The following is a 25655-nucleotide window of genomic DNA, read 5'->3' as shown; positions in this document are numbered from 1 at the left end:
CTGCCCGAGGAGGAAAGAATAAATCGCAATAACTTATGCATACCGTAAATTCGGGTGTAATTGATCAGTAGGGTGAAATTGATCATCGTGTCACGCGATTTTATTTGTTACTAATTGCGCACCAAGTTAATTGCAACCTATAATAAATGAACTTTTTTTGTCTTAAATAATGTCTTATTGTGTATAGTGATGTTTTTGGTACCACAGAATGTTTACTTCTATGAAAATAATGTAAAATTCTAGAATCAAGTTTGGTGTGAAATTGATAATCATCTATAAACTTCTAGTTCTAAACAAGGATTTTGACATGGAGTAAAACTGAAAGTTTGTGAGGGTGCTAAAAATATATCTCCAAAACAGATTTTACTATCGAAACTCTTACCAATTTGCTCGTTTTGTTGAAAAATTCAATTTTTTGCTACAGAGTAGGGAAATTCTTTGGAAATTGCCTACATTTAGGCGTTTTTCGCGGTATTCTTGAAATTTAATTATTGAATATTTTCATAAATATTGTCTCGTTAAGAATTTGGCAAGCATATTTGGATTTTGGAGGCCCGAATTAAGTATAAAAAGTTGATTGCGAAACTAACAACAATAACATTGACAAGTGATCAATTTCACCCCAAAATGGGATTCCCCGATTTTTTATTTTAGAGCAGATTTTTGGCACTAACATCACATTTGTTAAAAAATTTAGGTACATGGGCCAATGAGGTTCACCGTCGTACTTGTTTTCCTGCATTTAGTTCTATGGTATTGATAACATTTTAGAAAGCATACCAAGAAAACAGTGAAAAATGATCAATTTCACCCGAAATTACGGTACCATATATTGGTATCATACCACAATTAGGTATTGTTCAGTTATCAATTCCTCAGTTTGGTATTATAATGGTATTTGAAAAAAAATTTTAAAACAATTATAAATAGGGGAACTTACGTATTCTCGGCAGTCTAAGCCGATTCCGCGTTTCTCTTGTGATTTTTTCGGACATCAGCAGACAAATTACGTGTTTGTTTGTTTACATTTATGCGCTGATCAATCCTTTATCGATTCACACCGACAGACTGGTTAAAAACTTTTTGAAAACGTTTTTACAACGTTGCGAACATCTCTTGTCAGTGTGACTATTGTCGGCAGCCTCATCCTGTTCGGCAGCTTTCCCATAAGAGCTGCAAACGAACCCCTTCGGCAGCTCCAAATCAGTCGCATTTTGAGGCCTGTTCATTTGAATTGCTGACATCTTTGGCGAAATTGTTTGTTCCGTGTCGGAAATCTCGTTAGCGGATTGCTGACAAAACGAAGAATCATCTGAATGTTTTCATTGGTGTGTTTTGATAGAAAAATACTGTGTATTTGGTGTTTGAAATTTTGTTGCCGATAATAGTCGCAAGGTGCCGAAGCCGTAAGTCTCCCTACTTTATTTTGGTATTCGATAGCTATTGAGGACTGCTGGAGGTATTGAACTACTATTCAAAAATTTCACTTTTATATGAAAATCCATCATGTATTATTTAGGCATTACAATACCTGATATAATTATTAGCTTGGTATTTGTAGAATATGCAGAAGGTATTATTTGAGGTATTTTACCTCTTATGCAGGGCTCATTCATACCTCGTTCAGGTTGTAAGTATTGGAAATTATCTGGTATGAAATACCTCAATTTGGTATTCAGTAGTTATTTTCTTCTGATCGGGTGTAGTTACACGACAATTTGAACCTTACAAATGCACATTTTTCGAATCAGCATATATACCGTAAAATGCGATTACTCCCAATGCTAAAAATACTCCATGCGTGTGTTTGAACTTTTCTAGGAAGGGATTAGACTCCTCTAGCCCCCCCCCTCCGTATTTACGCTAACTTCCGCTACGTCTCGTATTCCCTTTCTTGATTCAAGTATCGTTGCCTGATCAAATAAAATAATTTATGGTTTATGTGAATAAAATATAAAACAATATAAGGTTAAACTTTAATAGTAAAAGTTTTACTCACATTTTTATTGTGTATTGATTGTGCGCAGCTTAATACATTTTCGCAACTGAGAACTTTATTCTTATAAAAATAAAATTTTTTTTTTTTCATATTTTTAAGTTAATGATTGAATAATGACTCATGAAACAGTCACTGCTTAGAAAAGAAATTATTGTTTGGCGCTTTCTACAATGAAGACATACAGGATAGCGTTTAGCAACACTTGAAATGGTTGGTACCGTAAAATTGGGTGTAATTGATCAGAAGGGTGAAATTGATCATCGTATCACACGATTTTATTTATGCGTAATGGAGCACAAATATCAATGTAAGCTGCAGTAAATGAACGTTGCTTGTCGTAACTATTGTTGAATTGTGTGTTGTGAAGTTTTTTGCGTTAAAGAATGTTTATTACTATGAAAATAATGTAAAGTTTCAAAAATCATGCTCGGTGCAGTATTGACAAACACCTATGAACTTCTATTTATAAGCAAGGATTTGAACTTGAGCTTGAGCTTGATTGGCCGCCCGTGGATGCACTCCAGTATCGCCAGATCAGCTGCACTTACACAAGGAACCAACCGAATGACTGCTTGGGACTAACAGGCATCCTCAGTGTATAAGTGCTGGTGATCTTCTATTTTTAGGCAACAATGGCACCTGCCACGTCAGAATGATGACCAATGAGGGGAAGGGGGAGGAATTGATGATGCATTGAACTGGCTCCCACGTAGACCGTATATTCCACTGCATCCACGCCAGTTTATGCGGGAGTGTATGGATTGGGGGAAAGGCATGGCAGAGAGGTTTGCTTTTGTGGTTAGCAGACTGCCTGTGTATCAGGCGTATGGAAAGACATGCGCGTGGAAGAGTGGAAGCGTTAGGGAAACGGTTTCTTGTCCGTCTCTGGTTCTAGCGTGAATGAACGAATAGTTTGAGTGTGATATATTTAGAATGGAAGATAGAAGCAAGTGAGACATATACAACTACAAAGTACGAGGAAAGGGACGGGCCTGGGATTGAACCCATGACCTTCTGCATATGAAGCAAAAGCGGTAGCCATCAGACCACCAACCCCGTCACTCTATTTATAAGCAAGGATTTGAACATGGTATAAACCTGAAAGTTTGTGAGAATGCTTGAGATATATCCCTAAACCAAATTTCATCACCAAAACTCGTACCAATCAGCTCATATGGTTGAAATAATGGAATTTCTGTTAGATATCACTGAATTCCTTACACACCAAAAAAATCTTAGATTTACACGTAACGTTATTTTAGTTTCAATCATGTAAAGCCATCTCTCATGTATTATTCAATGATAAAACCTATAAACACATCTATTATATACAACATTGTTACCAAATTCCTTAATATTGAACGCGAAACGCCTTCTCTCAAAGAATGTTGCATGCAAAACGGCTCGATTTACATGATTTTCCCGCTGAAAATTCAATCATAAATAATGCACATGGAATGACACGCCGTCGATCCATCCATGTGCATTATTTTTGGCAGAATATTCAACGTGGAATCATGTAAACTGAGCGATCTTGTTTTCAATTTCACTTTCAAGATGCAAGAAATCATGCAACATTGGCGAATGTTGGATGCAAGATCATGAAATGTTTCAGTTTCACTCAAGTTTGCAAGCATTCCTGAATGCAATGAGGCAGTTTACATTATTTATCGTTTAATGTCAAATGATAATTCGATTCACATGACAATCATGAAAGTTTACGTGACATGTAAATTTAAGATTTTTTTGCTGTGTAGGAAATTGCATACATTTAGGCGTTTTCCACGTAATTCTTGAAATTTAACTCTTCGTTATTTACACTCCCGTGCAAAAGTTTGGGTTCACCCCCTCAAAAACATACAAAAGTGTTCTGTCCATATCTCTGTGATTACACGTCCAATTGAAACTCTTTAAGCCGCATTCGAAAGGCAAAGAGTTATTCTTACTTCGTATGTATTTTTCAAAAACATTTTTTGAATTTTGTATGCTAATTTTTTACTTAAAGTTGTGACATTTTTCAAAAAACACACTGAAAAATCATATTGAATTTCCTCAGCATTGGGTCGACCAAAATTTTAAATCAAAGTGTCATTAGAATCGTAATCTTATATTCTTTGAAGAGACCCCACGAAATTTTGGCGGAAAAATCTGGAAAGTATTCAAAATCAATGAAACAGTCAGTCAAGTCATCGTGCAAAAGTTTGGGTTCACCCCTCAGTATGATGCAAATCGTGCAAAAGTTTGGGTTCACCTGAGCCGCACGCACATCATTTTTGTCAATATCTCTGCCATTTTTCAACCGATTTTAATAGTTTAAAGCTTATTGAGCGCAAATAATGGCGTGTACATGATTGGTTTGAGATTTCACAGATTTAAGTCAGTTTAGGTGAACCCAAACTTTTGCACGATACACCATACTGAGGGGTGAACCCAAACTTTTGCACGACGACTTGACTGACTGTTTCATTGATTTTGAATACTTTTCAGATTTTTCCGCCAAAATTTCGTAGCGTTTGTTCAAAGAATATAAGTTTACGATTCTAATGACACTTTGATTGAAAATTTTGGTCGACCCAATCCTGAGGAAATTAAATATGATTTTTCAGTGTGTTTTTTGAAAAATGTCACAACTTTAAGTAAAAATTTAGTATACAAAGTTCAAAGAATGTTTTTGGAAAAATACATACGAAGTAAGAATAACTCTTTGTCTTTCGAATGCGACTTAGAGAGTTTCAATTGGACGTGTAATCACAGAGATATGGACAGAACACTTTTGCATGTTTTTTAGGGGGTGAACCCAAACTTATGCACGGGAGTGTATATAAATATTGCATTGTTAAGAATTTGACAAGCATATTCGGATTCAGGGAGCTCAAATTTATCATATAGAGTTGTTTTGAAAACTAACAATAATGGCATTGACAAGTGATCAATTTCACCCCGAAATGAGATCCTCTGATTTTTTATTTTAGAGATATTTGTTAACACTAAAATGACATTTGTTAGAAAATTTCGGTACATAAGTCGATGAGGCTCACCTTCGTACTTGTTTTCTTGCATTTAGTTGTTTGGCATTGTTAACATTATAGAAAACAGACTAGAAAAACCGTGAAAAATGATCAATTTCACCCGAAATTGCGGTACCGTGATTCGGGGTGTAGTTGATCAGTGGGGAGAAGTTGATCATTCCCGTACCCACATGTATGAACTGCCAGGAGAGCTATTATCCGTTTTCAATTACCGTAAAACGGGGTAACTTTGATAGTTTTTTCGAAGAAAACTTGAATATTTTTGCAAGCTGTTTCAATGATTTACAATTTATATTTTTAAAACAAGTACTGGCATCCTAGCTATCGATTACAGTCGATAAATTGGCAAGAGATTTATTTTGAATGGATATATAATTTTTCATATAATCGAAAGTTGGTTTTCTGTTTTGGGGTAACTTTGATAATGGAGTATGATTCGAACAAAATTGAATGAATAACGAACATTTGTAGGGCATTGCATACCTCTAGGCGTTTTACGTTATATGGAAATTCCTGACTTAGATTACAAAAATGGTCCCAGTTTGTGAAAATGCTTTTCGCTAAGAGATTTGAGACCGTATTCAAGTTCTATGATAACTAGGCTGTCGAAGATAAGTGGCCAACTATTCAAAACTGCATCAAATAGTGATCGTAGAACAGATTGTTTGTAAGCATTTCAAAAATGCTAAAATTGTGTAAATTTTTTAAATTCGTATAAAAAGCCTAAAATGTTCTTGATTCAAATGAAATCCGCTCTTACATGAAGTGTCATACTAATATTCTTTAGTTTTGCATTCGTTTTGCTTAACTGATTAACAGAAATTATGATATTTCGTTTAGTATGTGATGGGTTACGTACTATCAAAGTTACCCGCATTATCAAAGTTACCCCGTTTTACGGTATCACAAGTTATGTCATATCGTATTACCTGATAGCTGCTCTTGATGTTTCTAAATTCGGTTCGTCGTTCAAGATAGTTATACCATGGAAAAAACAGAGTTTTAAGGAAATGTTAGATAAACTGTTGAAGGGTTCTACCCCAAACATTCGACTATTGCCAAGGCTATATAAAGACACCATTTGAATAAACTGTTTCGTAAATTCCATAAATGTTCTGTGAACCCAGTTTTATATTTGCATTGAGGATAAAAAAACATTTTCAGAGATAAAAATGATCTTTTTGTGAGCGAGTTGCTAATTTCAAAGAAAATCGCATACCTTTAGGCGTTTTATTTGGTGTATCCTGGATTTCACAACATTCAATTATAAAATTGACCGATTTATCAACAAGTTGTAAGATTTTTGAGACTTGATTCGGGATCAGTGATCCCAAATGTAGTAAATAGCATATCTCTTTATTTTAGGAAACGTGTCACAGTAATTGATCAACTTCACCCCGGAATCAAAAATTCCATTTTTTGATTTCTAAAAAATGTTTTTGTTATTATGATAACAATTCGTAAAAATTTCGTTTGTATAATTCGATAAATATCCAACCAGTACAGGTTTTAAAAATATTTGGATGAGAATACATGCATCCAACTAGGAATTATAGAACAGAATGGCTCAAAAGTGATCAACTTCACCCCATTTTACGGTACATTCCTATCGAAACTTTAAGGTTCTGTTTTTTGTAATGAAAAAAATAAAAAACATTTGCGTTAGCTTTCATTGCCTTTGGGTTTTGTGATTCGACAGAGATCTTAAACAATCAGTGATAATCGTTACTGTGTATTGAGGATTTTGCCCTCTAATAGGCTCACACCTAAATAATTTTGTCACACCAAAATATTCTCCCACCATGTTTGCCATATATTGGATGGCGTCATAGCTAACAAAACCAACAAGTAACGCACATGTAACGCATTATGTTGGGTTGTACATTGAATGCAAGTTGCGTGCTGGCTAGATGGATGGCAAATGAATGAACAGAAAAGAGATGCAAATTGTGCTTTTCGCGACAATATGGCACCAGTGGGTTATTTTCCGTTCCCTGTTGTGATGCTGCAAACCGGGTAGCGAAATGCAAAGATGTTGATGATGGAATATTCTGCTGCTGCCTGCTGCCAGCGTTTCTCGAACTGATCTTTGTGACGTCGGGACGGAACAGTCCATATGACTCTTCAAGTCGAATCTTACGCAGAGTCATCTTCGAGAAGCTCGGTATGTCTTCCCCTAAAAAATGTCTTAGAATGCGTTCACTCTTTAGACCTGTGAAGTATTTACGCTTAACTTCATTAGGGCAACTTCTGGATCTGTGAAGGATTTTTTGTAGAAACTCCTGGGGGCAGTGAATCAAATTATCATCAAAGTAGACGAAAAACAAACAACAAAGCAAGCTCGCTCACAACCGTTTGTCGCAACTGTTGCGGATAAGGACACAATCAAAATCAAAATTGTCATGACAATCACAGAGCGCAACATTGTTGCAAACTTTTCAACTCGCAATTAATCAGTTATTTTAAACACAAAACCAAATTTGTTTTATGGATGCTGTTTGATAATGTGTCAATGTTTACCAACACGGAGAAAGTTCTCGAAAACTGCAATGCGAAGCCCAGAAAATCGCCGCGCACGTGGTGATCGATCTTTGTCATATTCTGTTCAGGTGAAGACAAACTCATGTTGCGGATTAAAATTGTTGCAACAAGAATAGGAGGTGACAATGTCTTTGTTGCTGCGTGTTGGGTGACAATTTATTCACTGCCTGGGGGAATTCCAATTCCTAGAGAAATCCTGGTGGGATTCCTGGTAGATCTGCTAGCGGGGTTCTTGGATGAAATTTATGAGGAACTCCGAAGAAATGTCGGAGGAATTCTGGAAGATACTCGTGAAGAATTTCCGCTGGAATTTACAAAGGAACTCCGAAATAGTACCTAGATGAAACTCAAGGAATTCTCGGAGGAATTATGAAGGATTTTGCGGTGGAACTCCGAAGGAATTCTAGGAGGATCTGCTGAGAAATTACCAGTGGAGTTCCAGAGGAACTTCGGAGGAATTGAAAGAAATTCCGGAGGAATTCCTAGAGGAACTCTGGGCAAATTTTTATAAAAACTCTAAACTCTATAGGAACTCCGGAGAAATTCCTGCAGAAACTAAGTACAAAATAAGAAGGAATGCCTGGTGGAGCTCCGGAGAAACTTCCAGTGTAGTTTCTGGAAGAACTCCAGAGAACTTTCGGTCAAAATCCTGAGCAAGTTCCGAGGAATTGCTTGATGAAATTCAGAGGAATACCTGGAAGAACTTGAAAAGAAAACAGGAGGAACTCCGGAGGACATCCACGAGATACTCTGGAGGAGTCACCGGAAGACGTCTAGAAGAATTTCCGGAGAAACTCGAGAAATTTCTTAAGGAACTCTGGAGGATTATCCGGAGTATATGTATAGACATTTTGGAAGTAACTTCTGTAAAATTTCTAGTTGAACATTGGAGGGTTTCAAAACAAAGTACAAGAGGAACTCTGAAGAATTCCTGGAGAAATTCCATAAAAAATCCAGTAGGAACTATAGAGGAAATCCGAAAAAAAAATCCCGTAGAGTTTCAAAAGAATTGCCGGAGGAAATGTGAAGTAACCGTCGGCTGGTTTAAGCCGTAATAATTACATGACAACCCTTGTTGCGAAGTCAGATGAAGTTATCTATATCTCATTCTAGGTAAAAATTTAACTTTTAAAAATCAATGTATTTTTCCATTTTTTAATAGAAAATCAAAAATCAAACCCGTATTAGGTTTCTCTAGAGATTTTTCCGGAGTTTTTTTTTCCAAGAATTCCAGTGGAGAAATCGTCCAGGAATTTCTATGGGGATTGCATTAAGAAATTTCTCCGGAGATTTTCTCCAGCAGTTTCTCTGGGGATTAACTCCAGGAATTTCACCGGAGAGCTCTTCCGGGGATTTTCTCCAGGAATTCCTCCAAAAAATGCTCTGGGGATTTCATCCGGGATTTACTTCGGTTTTTTTTTTTCGGAGTTCTAAAAAAAATATTCCGCAGTTTCTCCAGCAATCGCTTCGGAGTCCGTGCAGGAATTCTTTTTGAGATTCTTCAAAAGTTTCTCCAGAGCTCCTCATGGAATTTCTACGCAGTTCAATTCGGAAGAATTTCTGGAGAAACCTAATGCGGGTTTGATTTATGATTATCTATTAATAAATGGAAAAATACATTGATTTTTGAAAATTAAATTTTTATCTAGCATGAGACCTATATATCTTCATCTGACCACGCAACAAGGGTTGTCATGTAATTATTACGGCTTAAACCAGCCGACGATGTTGTGAAAAAAACCTGAAGTTCGTAGCTTAGCTTAGCTTAGCTTAGCTTAGACTGACTACACATATCAATGGTTGCTATTCCGTGATTGACCGAAGTCAGTGAAAATGCACAAAGAATCAACTAGAAGTTCAGCTGGGATAGGCCATAATCTTCTTCAGTGTGCATAATTCAGTGCCTCTATTTATACAAGGTCAATAACGGCGCCGGCCACGTCCTTGCAGTCAGGTGGGATTGAGGGAAGGAATGTTAGTGTGTAACCTTTGCTATTTGGAGACCGTGTTTGCCTCTGCATCTCCACAAAGGTTATTGGGAAGGATGTTTGTTAATGGGGAGGATCGTTGGGTCAAAGGATTCACTTTGATAAGCGATTAGACCATGATAAACAATGATTTGTGAGATATATACATGCTTATACGTAAATATAATTGTTCATATAATTTCTATGTAGAGGAAAATTATGCCGACACTTGAGGTGACGAACCATTCAAAGTTTGTTGAACAAATACCTAAATGTAACATTCCTACAGCTGTCAGTACGAAAGCATGTGTTATTATATTTTACTCATTTGAAAAGAAACAAAAGACTCAATTGGTTGGGACATCATAGAACACTCTTATTCTTATGCCGACACTTACAGTGGCGAACCATCCAAAGTTTGTTGAATAAAGTGGACCTTTCGCAAGTCTACACTTGTAGTGTCGAACCATTCAAAGTTTTTTTAATTACAAAAATAAAGGTATATAAGGGGTGTTCTGAAAAAAAAAAAAATGTTAAACATAAATAAATCATGAATCAGAGTTTGTGTCGACACTCACAGTGACGAACCATCCATAGTTTGTTGAAACATCATATTTACATCCCACCATTGTAACGATTAAATGTGCAGTCATACATATTTTATAGATTAGAAATAGTAGCATGAAACGAGCTCACCAATTGATCCGTTATCCTTGACTGAGCGGCCACAATCCATTTTCAGCTTCACTCGTTTGCTCGGCTAGCACCCAGAAAAAAAAAAAAAAAAAAAAAAAAAAAAAAAAAAAAAAAAAAAAAAAAAAAAAAAAAAAAAAGGCGCGCGACTCGAAAAAAAAAAACACGGACGACAGCTCGGGCTTTCTTGACGCACTGCCCAGGAGCAAGCGTCAAGGTCGTCGAAAGATCAAAAAGAACGAACCGATCGCGGCACTTTTTAACTTACTCCAACCGAACTCCCCGATCACGCCACTTTTTCACTTACGAGACCGACGCGCGACATGTTTGATCCTGCCCTCGTCGCTCGCTCCGGCAAAAGCAAGCGTCAAGGTCGAAAGATCAAACAGAACTCTGTGAAAAAAAAACCTGAAGTTCGTAGACACAAAAGTCAATTTGGACAAATTGAGATGTAAAATTGTGAAAAATAATGAAATCGTTCTGGTAGGCTTCGATCCCAGGACTCCCAATACGCTAGACTGGCCGATTGTGCTGCAGATTCGTTGCTCGTTCTGTGGCGTAGTTAGTTAACGCGCCCAGTCTAGCATATTGGGAATCGTTGGATCGAAGCCCACCAGAAACGATTCCATTATTTTTCACAATTTTACATCTCAATTTGTCCATATTGACTTTTGTGTTTACGAACTTCAGCTTTTTTTCATCTGACCAATTTATTTGAACCCCTGCCATCGTGACTATTTGAAGGTTTCAAATAAAGAGCCTTTGGTTTTATGTAGAAATATTATAAGTTGAGTTTTAGGGATAAATCTTCCATTTTTGCAAATATGAGGAAAAAATATCCCATTTTTTTTTTGCAATCTACTACAGATGGCACATAGGCTTCGTCCTTTGATGAAGAGGTCTGTGTCATCCGCAAAAGACACCTACAAATTGTACGGATATCAATGCTTATGCATTTGCTTAACCGATTTAGGTACAATGAAGCACTATTGTATTACTGAAATACTTTGCGAAATCATTTGGTTTGATAGTTTATTTTTTTTTTACCGTGTCCCAAAAGGCATCATTTTCTCCCGCCGCCCGATCGAATGGGTCAACGCGGCCAAGTCGTGATGCCTTCCACTTCGGATGAAGTTGATTTTCCTTTCCTTCCTGGCCTCATGATCATGTCATCCATCCCGTCACAACGAGAGAAACTGTCGGACGCACCTGTGAAGAAGACCCCAGTGCCCAGTCAGTCAGTGGCTATGTGCATTGTAATCAATTTGATCGACTCTTTCACTTGGTCATTGAGCACCATTATTGTGGAACAATCTTCGAATCTAACTGCACATCACCAGGATGAGTATTTATGGGTGACTAGGGGGCATGCGTCTTCTCGCTTTCATTGCCAAAGGAAAGAATGGTCAGAGTAACAGCAAATAGAAAATAAGCGCCAAGACGACGGTCTCCGTTGTTGGTTTTAGAGACGAAGATGCACAATGCTGGACAGGATGAAAGCGAAAGTTCCCATGAATCAGGTGAATCGCACTCCTGAGAGGAGGGTGGCATTAGTGAGATATTGTAATGGAAATTACGATGAGGTCGGACGTTTTGTACTCTGCGCGAATGTAAACGAAAATGCAAATTTTATTGTGCATTTGATTCAATAGATCCTTGTCTTTGAAAGGTAGTGGATAAAAAGAGAAATGAAAATTCACACGATGATGATAATGGCATACGGCTAAATTAACATAGTCAAGGAAATTTCCATTACGAAAAGATCCTGGACCGACCGGGAATCGAACCCACACACCTTCAGCATGGTTTTGCTTTGTAGCCGCGGACTCTAACCACCCGTCTATGGAAGGCTCCCATAGACATTTCTTACAAACTCAAAATTTTATATAGTACACTGTAATGTCTAAAGAACTTTACACAGCTGAACGGTTTAGTAAAACTTTGATGCCTTATTATATCACTAATTAAAGAAAAATGCAAATATATATGGTTGTCAGGAGACCTGACTGTACATCTCAAGATAATACTGTTGCATACTTTTAGGCGTTCAATTGACATATCATTTTCCTGTTCAAATATATGTATCGAAACAGCATCAGGTGTAGATTGACTTCCCTTCATATAATTCAGCCAATCGTGAACACTTACCTAATTTCATTGCGTGACAGCCTCAATCATTAATAACGACATTGATACGTGTTCAATTAATTTCAGACACTGAGTGAGAGGGTATGATTTTGAATTGATAATTACGTTGTTTATCATTGGCGCCCAAATGGGAGTTTGGACCGACGACGACGACATTAAAGCCTGCATCATATGCACAAATTCACCGGGACAGGGGTGACGAAGATTAATGGAGCCGAAGCTTGCGTTACTGAATTATGAGAAATTCAACCCAGAACTTGATTGTGAAGCCGGTCAGTCAAGTTCAGACATGTCATTTATTATTATCACTTTATGGCGGCCGATTGATAGTAATTGAATAAATGATAAATGACATTTCGAAGTCAAATTGTCACTGATGCGGATTGATCACTCGATTTCCATCTCCCTTCAAGCAGACTTGTTTCGAAATTTGCCAAACGGGATTTCCTATATTTATTACAGCTTAAGGGAGAATAACTTCAACCAGGTGCAGTTTGCGTTTGCATTGCACCAGGAATGAAAGTTTGCGTGTGGTCCATCGGCTGCGGATCTCTCCCTCGACCATTTTATGCTAGTTAATTAAAATTTTTGCAATACCATAAACCATCATCAGAGACGCTTCGGGTGCAAAATTAATCGTACTTCCATCATCGGCAAGCAACGGCAGAAGTCGCCACCAACCAGAAAAGGCACACTCGCCTCCGATAGAAATCCTACAAGTGAAAGGGAATCGAGAAGTTGCCAACTGATGGGCAAAAGGTTTTTGCGAATATGAGAACATAAAAATGTTTCATAGGAAAATAAAAACTGCTGCATAATAAATGAAGCTATTTACCATTACGAATTATATCATGTTCCATAAATAAACGAAACTACCACCAGCGGTTCCTGTAAAACCATACATTTTCTAATTTAAAGTGAAAAGTTGTACACCTGAATAATTATAAAATTTATAATATAAAAGTATGCTCCATGAAAAATACACAATTTGCCCATAGTTTATGCTTCGAAATTCAACGCAAAACAGTTGCATAAAGCAAAAGAGTTGCGTAATGATTCATTACGCAACTGAAATCAGTTATGTAACGATTTTTTTGCAATTTCTTATCGTAATAGGCTGGTTTTCATCACGCCAATCTATCATGAAACGGCCTACTTTCCTGCACTGAAGTATGCAGTGCGGGAATAGTCATTGCTAGAGACAATGGAAATTCGCGATTTCGCGGAAGCCGCGAATTCCGCGAAATTGGGCATGAGCCGCGAAATTTCATATATTCCGCGAAATTGGTGAAATTTGGCATCCCTTCAGTTCGTATGTATTCGATATATTGTTCGTTTAGTTGAGGAATAGATTCTCGTGCACATTTTCAACGTGGAAAAATAAATACACAGACGTCACTTTATATGGCACTTTCATAGAAGCACGCACCTTGCATTCAATGTTCAATCCAACATAATGCGTTACATGTGCGTTACTTGTTGATTTTGTTAGCTACGACGCCATCCAATATATGGCAAACATGGTGGGAGAATATTTTGGTGTGACAAAAATATTTAGGTGTGAGTCTATTAGAGGGCAAAATCCTCAATAACTTGCATACAAGTTGCAATGCAATCTCTGAAACTTGACATTATTGTCGATGTAATATCGACTGTGTTTTGTTTTCAGCAAACATAAACAGTTGATTTGTTGGAAAGAGAGCGTATATTCATTCATTTGTTTTTGTCTTTTAAGAGTATACTGTGCGCCATTCGGAAAGTATTTCTATGTTTTGTTATAGATAGTTAAAAACATTAGTGATTTGTATATCATTAAACTTCCGAGCAGTGCATTTTGTTAAAATGAAAAAAGCAGTGAATATATCTTGCGAAGACCGCGTAAAGCAGTATCCGAAGGGCGTTTTGCACGCTGATGCTGGTCACTTGTTTTGTTCGTGCTGTAATGTAACGCTCGACAACTCACGGAAGAACACGATCGACAAGCATTCGTTGTCCCTAAATCACGTTAAAAAACGTAAGTTGCAGCAAGATGAGGAAGCTATAAAGGCAAAAAAAACAAGCAAGCATTATCGGAGCATTTCAACGTCAAACAGCGTCACGCGATGCGCGAAACGTTGCACATTTTGAATTGGTTGAGGCTTTCAGCAGCGCGAATATTCCGCTCAATATTGCTTGTTAAGTTAAGGAATAGATTCTCGTGCACATTTTCAACGTAGAAAAATAAATACTCACACGTCAGTTTATATGGCACTTCCATAGAAGCACGCACCTTGCACTCAATGTACAATCCAACATAATGCGTTACATGTGCGTTACTTGTTGGTTATGTTAGCTTCGACACCATCCAATATATGGCAAACATGGTGGGAGAATATTTTGGTGTGACAAAATTTTTTAGGTGTGAGTCTATTAGAGGGCAACATCCTCAATAAATTGGATCATCCAAAACTGCGTGATTACTTACAAACAAATATAAAAAATATTGGTCAGCTTCCCCATTCCGCCAGTCTACGTACGGATTATCTTCCCAAAGTGTTCGATTTGAACCAGGAAGAGCTGAAAATGCATGTGAAAGCTGCAGATTCAGTTGTAGTTGTTACCGATGAGCAGGGTTGCCATTATGCCAGATTAATCTGGCACTGCAAGACTTTTAATCGAGAAAAAGACAAAAAGACAAACTACTTATTTTGCAAGACTTTTTCAAATTCTGCCAGACTTTACAAACCGACGGTAGCCATACTTACTGTAACTACGCAGGATTTAGAATTTCTCTTGTGATTGGTATACTCGCTTTTCAAAACAATAGTTTGATGGAAACCTATTGTGTAAAATTAAGCAAATTGGTATAATAGTTTTTGAGTAATGAGTATTCATGTGTTTGGTTTCACTCTGACTGTAAAGAGATCTTGAAAACTTCGAAAAACACAATTTTGTAATTTTTAGTTTCCTTGAAGATAACTCAACAAATCTTCATGATTTTTTGAGAGAATCTCTTTAAAACCTGACATTGTTTTGCCCATGTATTATTTTTTTTGTTTTGATATTGAGGATTTTGCCCTCCAATAGACTCACACCTAAATAATTTTGTCCCACCAAAATATTCTCCCACCATGTTTGCCATATATTGGATGGCGTCGTAGCTAACAAAACCAACAAGTAACGCACATGTAACGCATTATGTTGGATTGTACATTGAATGCAAGGTGCGTGCTTCTATGAAAGTGTCATATAAACTGACGTGTGAGTATTTATTTTTCCTCGTTGAAGATGTGCACGATAATCTATTCCTCAACTAAACGAACAATAAATTGAGTAAAAACAAAATGGTGGCCAAAGGAGTTTCGGAATATTTTTTAAACCAAGTAACCAATGATTCAATATCGATACCGATTTCAAAAACAAAAGAGTTGTTTAGAACTGCTAAACTATTGAAATACAAAAAAGTCATCGTGAATAAAATATTGTTTTGTGGTAGAAAGATGATAAGGGCAGTAGAGAGGTTATTCTAGTGACTTTGATTATTATGCGACGGTATTTTAGCATTTAGACTCTTCTATTCATTAAAAAAATGACGAAGCTTAAACTGTGTCCAGATCAACTCTACTAGAGTGCAGTTCTCATTTATAAATTTGATATAGAGTTTTGAAAACAGGCATGGTGAAACTTTCTCAGGGATTATTCGTTTTGACTTTTATTTTGTACAATCATAAGAATCTATGTGCCTGAATGTAAATAAACATAAAGGACTTATTTGATAAATACCATGGCTGAAATACTATAACGTTTTCCAATACAGACTTAAACATTTAAAAAAGGCCATGTTTTAGTGCTGATGTGAATTTAGATTTTTTCAGACGTTGAGTGACTACCGTTGAGAGCGGACGTGTCTGTGCTTGCGTGCTGTTACAGTGATTCGAGTGAAAAGAGCGTTTCTGCGATTGACGTGGGAGGAATTGTGCTGGGGATTTTGGGTTTCTGGAAGTGCCTGTGTGGAGCAGTGGAGGGTTCCGTGCTGGATTTCCGACGGATTGGGCTGGATCAGGGATTTGGCCAGCATCGGCTGGGTGAAATAGGCTTTTCGGAGAGTAGTGAGAAAAGAAAAGCAGCAATTGGTGGAGTGCGGAGGGGTTTGAAGCCTAGTGGTGAAGTGCGGAGGGGGTGAAAGTGCGGTGATCAGATTGCTGTTAGATTGTCCTGAAGAAAAGACTAAATTCCTGTAACTGGAGCAGCTGGCGTGGTTAAGGAGTGGTTCCGGGGAACCGAAAAGGGAGTGTAAAGTGTTTGGCCAGAGGTAGTGGAGGAAAAAAAAAATTGGAACGCCGAAGAAAGAAGTTTTAAGGCGTGAGTGGCGGGAGGGTGCTACGGTCGAGAGCTTCAACGGAAGAAAAGACGAGTGGTGTGAGTGAGAAGACCTTGATCGGTTTTGGCGGTAAAGCTCGTTGCAGGGGTTCGAAAAAAAAAAAAAAAGAAAATTGGAAGCGAGAGTGAGTGCCAAGTAGAAGCCAAGTGGGGAAGAGTGGCTTCGCACACTGTGGGAGGAGGAAGGGAGAATCGAAATAGGCAAGCGGCTGAGTATCGACAGAGAGAGTGTAAGTGAGAAAGCGCATCTGTAGCGGGGAGGCAGAAATAAGAAGAGCTCTGCTGATCGACCCGAGGCGAATGCGGTGAAGAGCACGGAGGTAGATTCCAACACAGCGAGACTGAGTGCACCGGTTCCATTGGTGGCAGTATTGGTGAGTCGTTCACTTTCTCGTTCCAATATTTTTTTCCATGCATCTCGAAGTTTGGTCCTCATGATGACGATGACGCCTAATGGAATTAGGAGGATAGGGTGGTTCTTACAGGTATTATCTTTATTAAAGCAGAGGTTATTAAACAGTAGCCATGAACCAAATAGGCTGAGTGAATTGATTTTAAAGCAGATTTGTGCGAAATTTAACGCAGTTAATTTTACCCAAGAAGATGTAGATGAATTGAATTCAATTATTTTATCTAAAATTGAAGAATGGGAGAAAGATTTAAATAAGTTCATAGAGTTGTTTGAAAATAATCAAGTAGAGGTTTTAGATATCGCAGAAATGGCGAACCATTGCTTGCTTTTAGCTGTTTCTCAAATATTTGAATGTGAAGTGAGGGTCAGTAACGATAAGGATGATTGTAAAATTATTGGGGAAGGGTACAAAAATAGCTGGTTTGGAGTGCTTGAAGTTGGTATGGAATCGAGCGAATGCGTGAAAAAGGTAACTCGCGCTCTAAAAGCGTCAAATAAGATCGACTTAGGTAATTGTGGAAAAGGCATGCAATTGAATGGAATGGCAGGAAAAGGCAATGAACCGTTGATAGTAAAGAATGAAGGTTTGTGGTACACTACAATAGGAAATTGGATAATTGAGATAGAATCGAAGGGTGAAGATGATGGCAAACTATACAGTGGATTGATGATGAATGTTATTCAGAAAATGAATGAAGGAGAAATTGAGGAGCAAGAGATGATTACGGTGTTAGAACAAATTGATCTGTTTTTTGAAATGTATGATGAGGTTTTGAATAGACTTGAAGAAGAAGTAATGGTAAATGGAAACGCATTATATGAAATATGGAAAATTGTCAGTAAGTTAGCAGTAGCATTGAACAGAGAAATTATAGTTTTCATGGAAGGAGGTGAAGAGATAGTACTTGGGGTGACTGAAAGGGAACGGAAATTTGCTTCTTTCCGGTTGGTAGCAGAGTTTCAGGAAGTGGGTGTCCGCTATTACTCAATAAAAAGCAGTAAGCTAATTCAAGAATGGAAGGAAAACAATAGTATTAAGCCAGCGATAGACGTATTTGAGAAACGGGCTGAGGAAGTATCATACAATTTAAGATTCAAGGAGAGCAATCAAAAGGCAGTTATAAAAAGAATTGATGGAGACGGCAGTTGCCTGATCAGAGCAATGCTAGATCAAATGGGAAGAATAGATCAAAATTACTATATGTCAGATTACAATGTGATGAAGTTAAGAAACAATATTGCAAGCTATATTAACAACAATAGGGAAAGATTCGACGTTTACCTGTATGAGCATATTGAAGAGGTAGGAACATTTGAACGCGTGATTGAAAAGATTAGAGAGAAATCATATTGGTTAGGAGAGGAAGCAATAATAACAGTTGCTGAATTGTATGAGAAGCAAGTGGAAGTTTACACGAACCAGGGCTTGAGTGTAAGGATTGGTGTTAGAAAAGACAATGAATCAGCAATGAGAATTTTTTATACTGGAGATCATTACGATAGTGTGATTGATATTACTGCAGAAGAAGCAGGTGAGGTAGAAGCAGAAATGATAAAAGTAAATGAAGCAGAAGGAAACGATATGCAAGCAGGAGGAGAATCAAGGACAGTTAAAAGTAAAAAGGTTAGAGAGGCCAACGAATCAAGTTATCATTCAAAGAAAATCACACAGGATGGAAAGCAATCAACAAACACAACAGGTGATTCAAACAACCACGAGCAAAGCAAGAAAAAAGTTGAGAAACAATTGAGGAAAGATTCAGAAATTAAAGATAAGGAAAACAAGGCTCTGAAGATAGTTAGCTGGAATGTTAGAGGATGCAGACGAAAGGTAAAAAGAGACGAGATCGATGACATTTTAGTTGCAAATGACGTAATGATTGCAGCACTTCAAGAAGTTAATACAATTGGAGATGATTTGAGTACTAATAATTATAGTTGGCAGGTAAAGGATAATCATACGAACAAGGCTAGAGGATTAGCAATCGTTGTCAGGAAAAATCAGAGAATCAGAATTCTTCAGGCAAAGGAATGCAGAAAAGGTATTATGTGGATTAAGCTAACAATAAATGGAGTTAAACTAATAGTAATCAACGTGCATGCACCAAATAGTAACCAGAAAAATTTTCTCAGCTATCTCAATGAAATAGTGACTAGAGAAAGAGACCGTAAATCACTTATTGTACTAGGAGATTTTAACGCTCAGATAGGCTCTGAAGATTTACAACCAGATGATAGGGTATGGATAGGAACAAAACTAGGACATAGGTACTGTAACGATAACGGAGAACTATTCAAATATTTTTTGCATCTGTCAAAACTTAAGAATGTGTCGACTAAAATAGGGAAAAGTATAGAAATCACTTGGAGAACTAAGGACAAATCAAGCCAGATTGATCATGTTTTGGTACCACAGTACACCTCTTTCAGAATTAGATACATTAAAGGCTGTTGGACAGATTTGAAAACCGACCACGTAATGTTAACTATAGGGCTAGTTTTTACTAATAATCCAGTCCTTAAGAAAAGCAATAAAGTAGCAACAAGGATCAACGTAGACCTCCTTAAAATTCCCGAAAAACAAAAATGTTTTAAAGAAAAACTGTTATCGATTCCAACAAAAACAGATATTCAAACAGATACGTTAGACAATTGCTATGAGGAAATAGCCAGTAGATTGAGAATAGCAGCTTGCAATACGCTTAAGGTATCAACAGTACCCAATACGCCGCGCAGGAAATATGCACTAGATAGATTAAGAGCTGCACTAAAAATTTCGAAAAAGCATCCGGATATGATAAATTATAAATACAGGGTAGCAAATAGAAGACAGGAATATCAGGTAGCTGTAAAGGAGCATAGAGAAAAGGAAATTACTGATTTTTTCAAGAACCTTAATGATTATGATGCAGGAGTGAGAGTAAGGAAGACATATAATTACTTGAAAAACTTTGTAAAGAGGAAAAAGCAGAAAAAAGCCATGATTAGCTCGCGAGTTTGGGAAGATATACTGAAGACATGTGAGGGACCTGAAGTAGAGTTTTGTGCTGAACATGATTATACTCCATTGCCTAATCCTCCAACAAATGATGAGATTAAAAGTATTCTGTTCTCAGCATGTAATGGAAAATCGCCAGGATCAGATAGAGTGGTAGCCGAATACATTAAAGCTGCAGATGAGGAAACCTTAGAGAAAATAATAGAAATTATCAAAGCAGTTTACATTAGGAATGATATGCCGAAGGAATGGAAGAAATCAACACAAATACCAATACCTAAGAAGGCAGGAGCTTCCGAAGCAGATCACTTTAGGAGAATTTCACTGTGTAATGTAGTATATAAGATATATGCAAAATGGATAGCAAAGCAGTTAAGAACTTATGCAGGTGAACCCGGATTACATCAGGCAGCATTCACGGCAAACAGGTCAACAGACGACCATATATTTGTAGCTAGGAGAATGATGGAGGAATATTGGAACTCCGGTCAGGATCTCTTTATTCTAGCGTTAGATATTAGCAAAGCATTCGATAATGTTAAGCCACAGTCGATAGGAAAAGTTTTGATTGATTTAGGAGTTCCTTCGAGATTAGTAGATAGAGTTCTGAGCTGTGTTAAAGATGAGGTTACTAGAATTATGTGGGAGAATCAATATTCAGCTGAGGTTAAAAGGGGAAAAGGAATTAAACAAGGATGTCCGTTATCACCATTGCTCTTTAATTATTTAATACAGGATGTTCTCAAAAAAGTAGTGGCAGAAATCCCAGAATTAAAACTAATGGGCATTAATCAATTGATTCTTCCACTGATTCTAGTGTTTGCAGATGACATTCTAATTATAGCTAAAACGAAGGCGGAGTTAGAGAAAATATTGTATGAATTAGAACTGCAACTAGCAAAAGTAGGTCTTGAAATAAATCGCGACAAAAGTCAGGTTTTGATTAGATTTCCAAATGATAAAGCTCAACACCCAAAAGAAATTCTTCTAAATAATAAGGTATTCAAAGTGAGCGATAGTTTAGCTTACCTAGGAATATGCTTGACTGCGACGTTAAATCGTAAACTTACATGTAAGCAAAGATGTTTGAATGCAGTGAAATCATCGAGGATAATAGTAGAATTTTGCAAAACTTTTAAGCCAAGTTGGGAACTAGGAAAATTAATGTATAAGACCGTGATAGCACCGTCGTTGTTATACGGAACTAAAGTGTCTGTTATGACTAAGAAAAGCAGGTTAAAAATAGGTAATTATGAAAAACTTATACTCAGGAATATTTATCAATATTGTAAGAAACCAAAAGACTTAAAATTCAATGCTAGAAAATTATTAGATGGAAAAACCATTAACAGAAGAATTAGAGTAGGAAGAATAAGCTATTTTGGTCATATAAGACGTAGAGAAAGAAACCATCCACTGAAGTTAGCATATAAGTTGAAATTTGACAAAAAGAAAGAAGGCAGACCATCCTTAACATGGCTAAAATCATTAGATCAGGACTTTGAAAGGTATCAGAATATGAATAGAAGCAGTTGGGAGGAGCTATCAAAAGACAGAGAAAAGATTAAAAAGAAACTAGATGAAATTTATAAAAACGAGGAGAGCGAAATTTCCGATGGGGAGTCTTCAGATGGGGACCAAAATTCGAAATACAAACATTGGAAATGGAAAAGGAGGAACGAGAAATGATTTGACTCAGAACGACTGGAGTTGAAGAAGAGAGGGGAGAAGAACACCTAATTGTGCATTGTCAGAATAAAGGTATTGTAAGTACAAATCAATGTTTCAAATATGTAAAAGGAAAGTCAAACAAGTATAAGTTATACTGGGAAGGTTTAATCTAATGGTAAGTGAATTAATTACAATACATTATCAATAGCACCAATCGTAACTATAATATATTATATATCATACAGGATACCCAATTGAAGCAATATGGATGAGGAGAGTGGAATTGCCAACTCCTTATCACTAACATATTGTAGATAGAGGGATGGTCCTTAAACCCCACTCATTGAGACATCCCTTAATATGATGAAATGAACGGTAGATCGGTGACCAGTATCTGGGTTATAATTTTGGGAATGCCTTAGGTAAACCTTAAATAATAACAAAGAACTGAAACAATCAACTGGATAACATCATATAAAACGGACAGTCTACTGTCTAACGGCTGTGCCATGCAACAATGAGTGGTTACCCTTACATACATACATACATACATGATGTGAATTTAGATTTTTTTTTCTATGTTGTATATATTTTTGTTACCTTCGAAATTCGAGTCTAGTAGTATACCTGCACAATGGTGTCCGCCAGACTTTGCAAGACTTTTTATTTTGAACTCGCCAGACATTTTCAAAAATCTAGTGGCAACCCTGCCGATGAGGCCAGTGATGCACAAGATCGGTTTGTGCTCCATGTGGTGTTTGTTCTCCCAGTAACGAAGTCGGATCAAGAAATGATGGAAGCGGTGACAGCAGATATCAATTACTTGGATCATGTTAACGCCACAACTGTCTCTCAAAGCGTAATTAAAAGTCTGTCCAAATATTGTTCGTTCAGTTGAGGAATAGATTATCGTGCACATCTTCAACGAGGAAAAATAAATACTCACACGTCAGTTTATATGGCACTTTCATAGAAGCACGCACCTTGCATTCAATGTACAATCCAACATAATGCGTTACATGTGCGTTACTTGTTGGTTTTGTTAGCTACGACGCCATCCAATATGTGGCAAACATGGTGGGAGAATATTTTGGTGGGACAAAATTATTTAGGTGTGAGTCTATTGGAGGGCAAAATCCTCAATACAATATTAATTTTAATATTGTGTCTGCATTTGTAACCGACAATGCGACTTACATGACAAAAGCATTTGAGAATCTCAAGGGACTACTACCGCATTGTATCCACATGACCTGCAATGCCCACATTATGGGGCTGATCGATGAAGTTTGGAGGAAAAAGTTTCTCAGCGTTGATCGTTTAGAGGCTTGCTTCAAGTCCATATTTTCTCAATCGGCCTCACGGAAATACCGTTTTAAGCAAGCTTTATCCGAACGGCTCGGAATTGATAAAGAAGATGTAACGTTGCCTCCTGTGGTGCCAGTAATTACAAGATGGAATAGTTGGCTTAATGCTGTCGCCTATCATGCTCAATATGTAACTCACTATCAACATTTTATTGACACTGAACACGAAGTCGCAGCTGCCACAAATGCACTGAATGAGCTTAAAGATTTGCTTCAGGACGAGGGGCTTAAGGACAAAATACAGTTTATCACTGAAAGTACAGCTAAGCTCATCGAGCTTTTGACTTGGTTTGAAAGTCGTCATGTGAGGATTCATTTGGCGTACAACAAGATAATGGATTTGCTTGCAGGTATAGTATGGGTTAGTTCGAAATTAAGCTCATTTTTCAATGTATCAAAATCAGTATTTTCAGACAAATCCAAGGAAAAGGTACTACCCAGATGGAAACGGGAAGCCTTCGTAGATGCGTCGAATAAGATGAAACAATACTACACTTCTCCGACTACGTGTTTTTGTCAACCTGCTCTGCCATTTCTACGATCGGTTCGTTTACTGGATCCCCAACAAGCGAAGTTTTTGTCTGTTGATGACCTTTTTGATGGTATTCCGGAATGCGCAATAAATAGATTGACGTTACAAGTCGAACTATCGGCTTACAAACATGCTGTTTCGGAAGTACCAGACAACGTGGATCCATTGACGTTTTGGTTTGCAAACCATAGCCGTTTTCCTCAGCTGTATAAAATTGCGGTGAAATATCTTTCTGTTCCTGGAACTCAGTTGACGCAGAGCGCAGCGTAAGCCAATACAACTTGGTTAACACTCATCAGCGTCAGAATTTTACGGAACAAAACTTATCGAATCAAGTAATTTTGACCAGTAATGCAAATAAATCGTAAACTATACGATCAAGTAACAGGATGTGTTCTAATAAATCGTTGTATTTGTTTTAAAGCTGCATAAATATTGTTTTATTTGGGATTTTCCAATAAAAATATGGTGCCGCGAAATTCCTAATTTTGTGGATTGGCGGACCGCGAAATTTAAAAAAAATTTGCCGCGAATTTCCATTGTCCCTAGTCATTACGTGACTGACACCAGTGCTGTATTGATTCATTACGCAACGCTTTCTCATTACGCCACTGTTTTGAGTTGCGTAATGAATCATAACACAACAATTTTTCAGAAATTGTAAAATAATGGTGAATGCATTCCGATATAATTTCTGATCCCTCAAGTGGTCTTCCACGAAATTGCAAAAAATGTTGTACGTAAGTCGTTGCAGAACTCGATTTTTACAGCACTCGTCATAATTATCCAACTCGGTAAGCCTCATGTGATGAATTTACGACTCGTGCTGCATCATTCTGCGACTTGTTCCGTAAACTACCAGTACAACACTGCATACTGCATACAAAAAATACTGGCACCACTGCGTGTTTTCGTTTGTGTTGTTTATAACGTCGCCCTAAAAATCCTGTGAATGTTCGTGCAATCAACTCTATAAATCAGGGTTTATTGCTAAACTGCCTCGTTCCGCTTCTGTTAGCCGCAAGTATCAGCTTTTCGCATCACTTTTGGCAAGGTAGGACAGTGATTTGTGATCTAAATCCGAGCAGGCTAGAGAGTGGAAGCATCCGCCATCGCCCGATAACAAATTTCCCACCTCGCCGCTCTCCACCTTCCAACCGATCGAAAGCTGCAACAAGCAGGGTTGCCATTATGCCAGATTAATCTGGCACTGCAAGACTTTTAATCGAGAAAAAGACAAAAAGACAAACTACTTATTTTGCAAGACTTTTTCAAATTCTGCCAGACTTTACAAACCGACGGTAGCCATACTTACTGTAACTACGCAGGATTTAGAATTTCTCTTGTGATTGGTATACTCGCTTTTCAAAACAATAGTTTGATGGAAACCTATTGTGTAAAATTAAGCAAATTGGTATAATAGTTTTTGAGTAATGAGTATTCATGTGTTTGGTTTCACTCTGACTGTAAAGAGATCTTGAAAACTTCGAAAAACACAATTTTGTAATTTTTAGTTTCCTTGAAGATAACTCAACAAATCTTCATGATTTTTTGAGAGAATCTCTTTAAAACCTGACATTGTTTTGCCCATGTATTATTTTTTTTGTTTTGATAAATTGAGTAAAAACAAAATGGTGGCCAAAGGAGTTTCGGAATATTTTTTAAACCAAGTAACCAATGATTCAATATCGATACCGATTTCAAAAACAAAAGAGTTGTTTAGAACTGCTAAACTATTGAAATACAAAAAAGTCATCGTGAATAAAATATTGTTTTGTGGTAGAAAGATGATAAGGGCAGTAGAGAGGTTATTCTAGTGACTTTGATTATTATGCGACGGTATTTTAGCATTTAGACTCTTCTATTCATTGAAAAAATGACGAAGCTTAAACTGTGTCCAGATCAACTCTACTAGAGTGCAGTTCTCATTTATAAATTT

The sequence above is a fragment of the Aedes aegypti genome, chromosome 2 (assembly GCF_002204515.2).
Source record: "Aedes aegypti strain LVP_AGWG chromosome 2, AaegL5.0 Primary Assembly, whole genome shotgun sequence".
NCBI classification, from domain to species: Eukaryota; Metazoa; Arthropoda; class Insecta; order Diptera; family Culicidae; genus Aedes; species Aedes aegypti.
Note: the sequence above shows the minus strand (reverse complement) of the source record.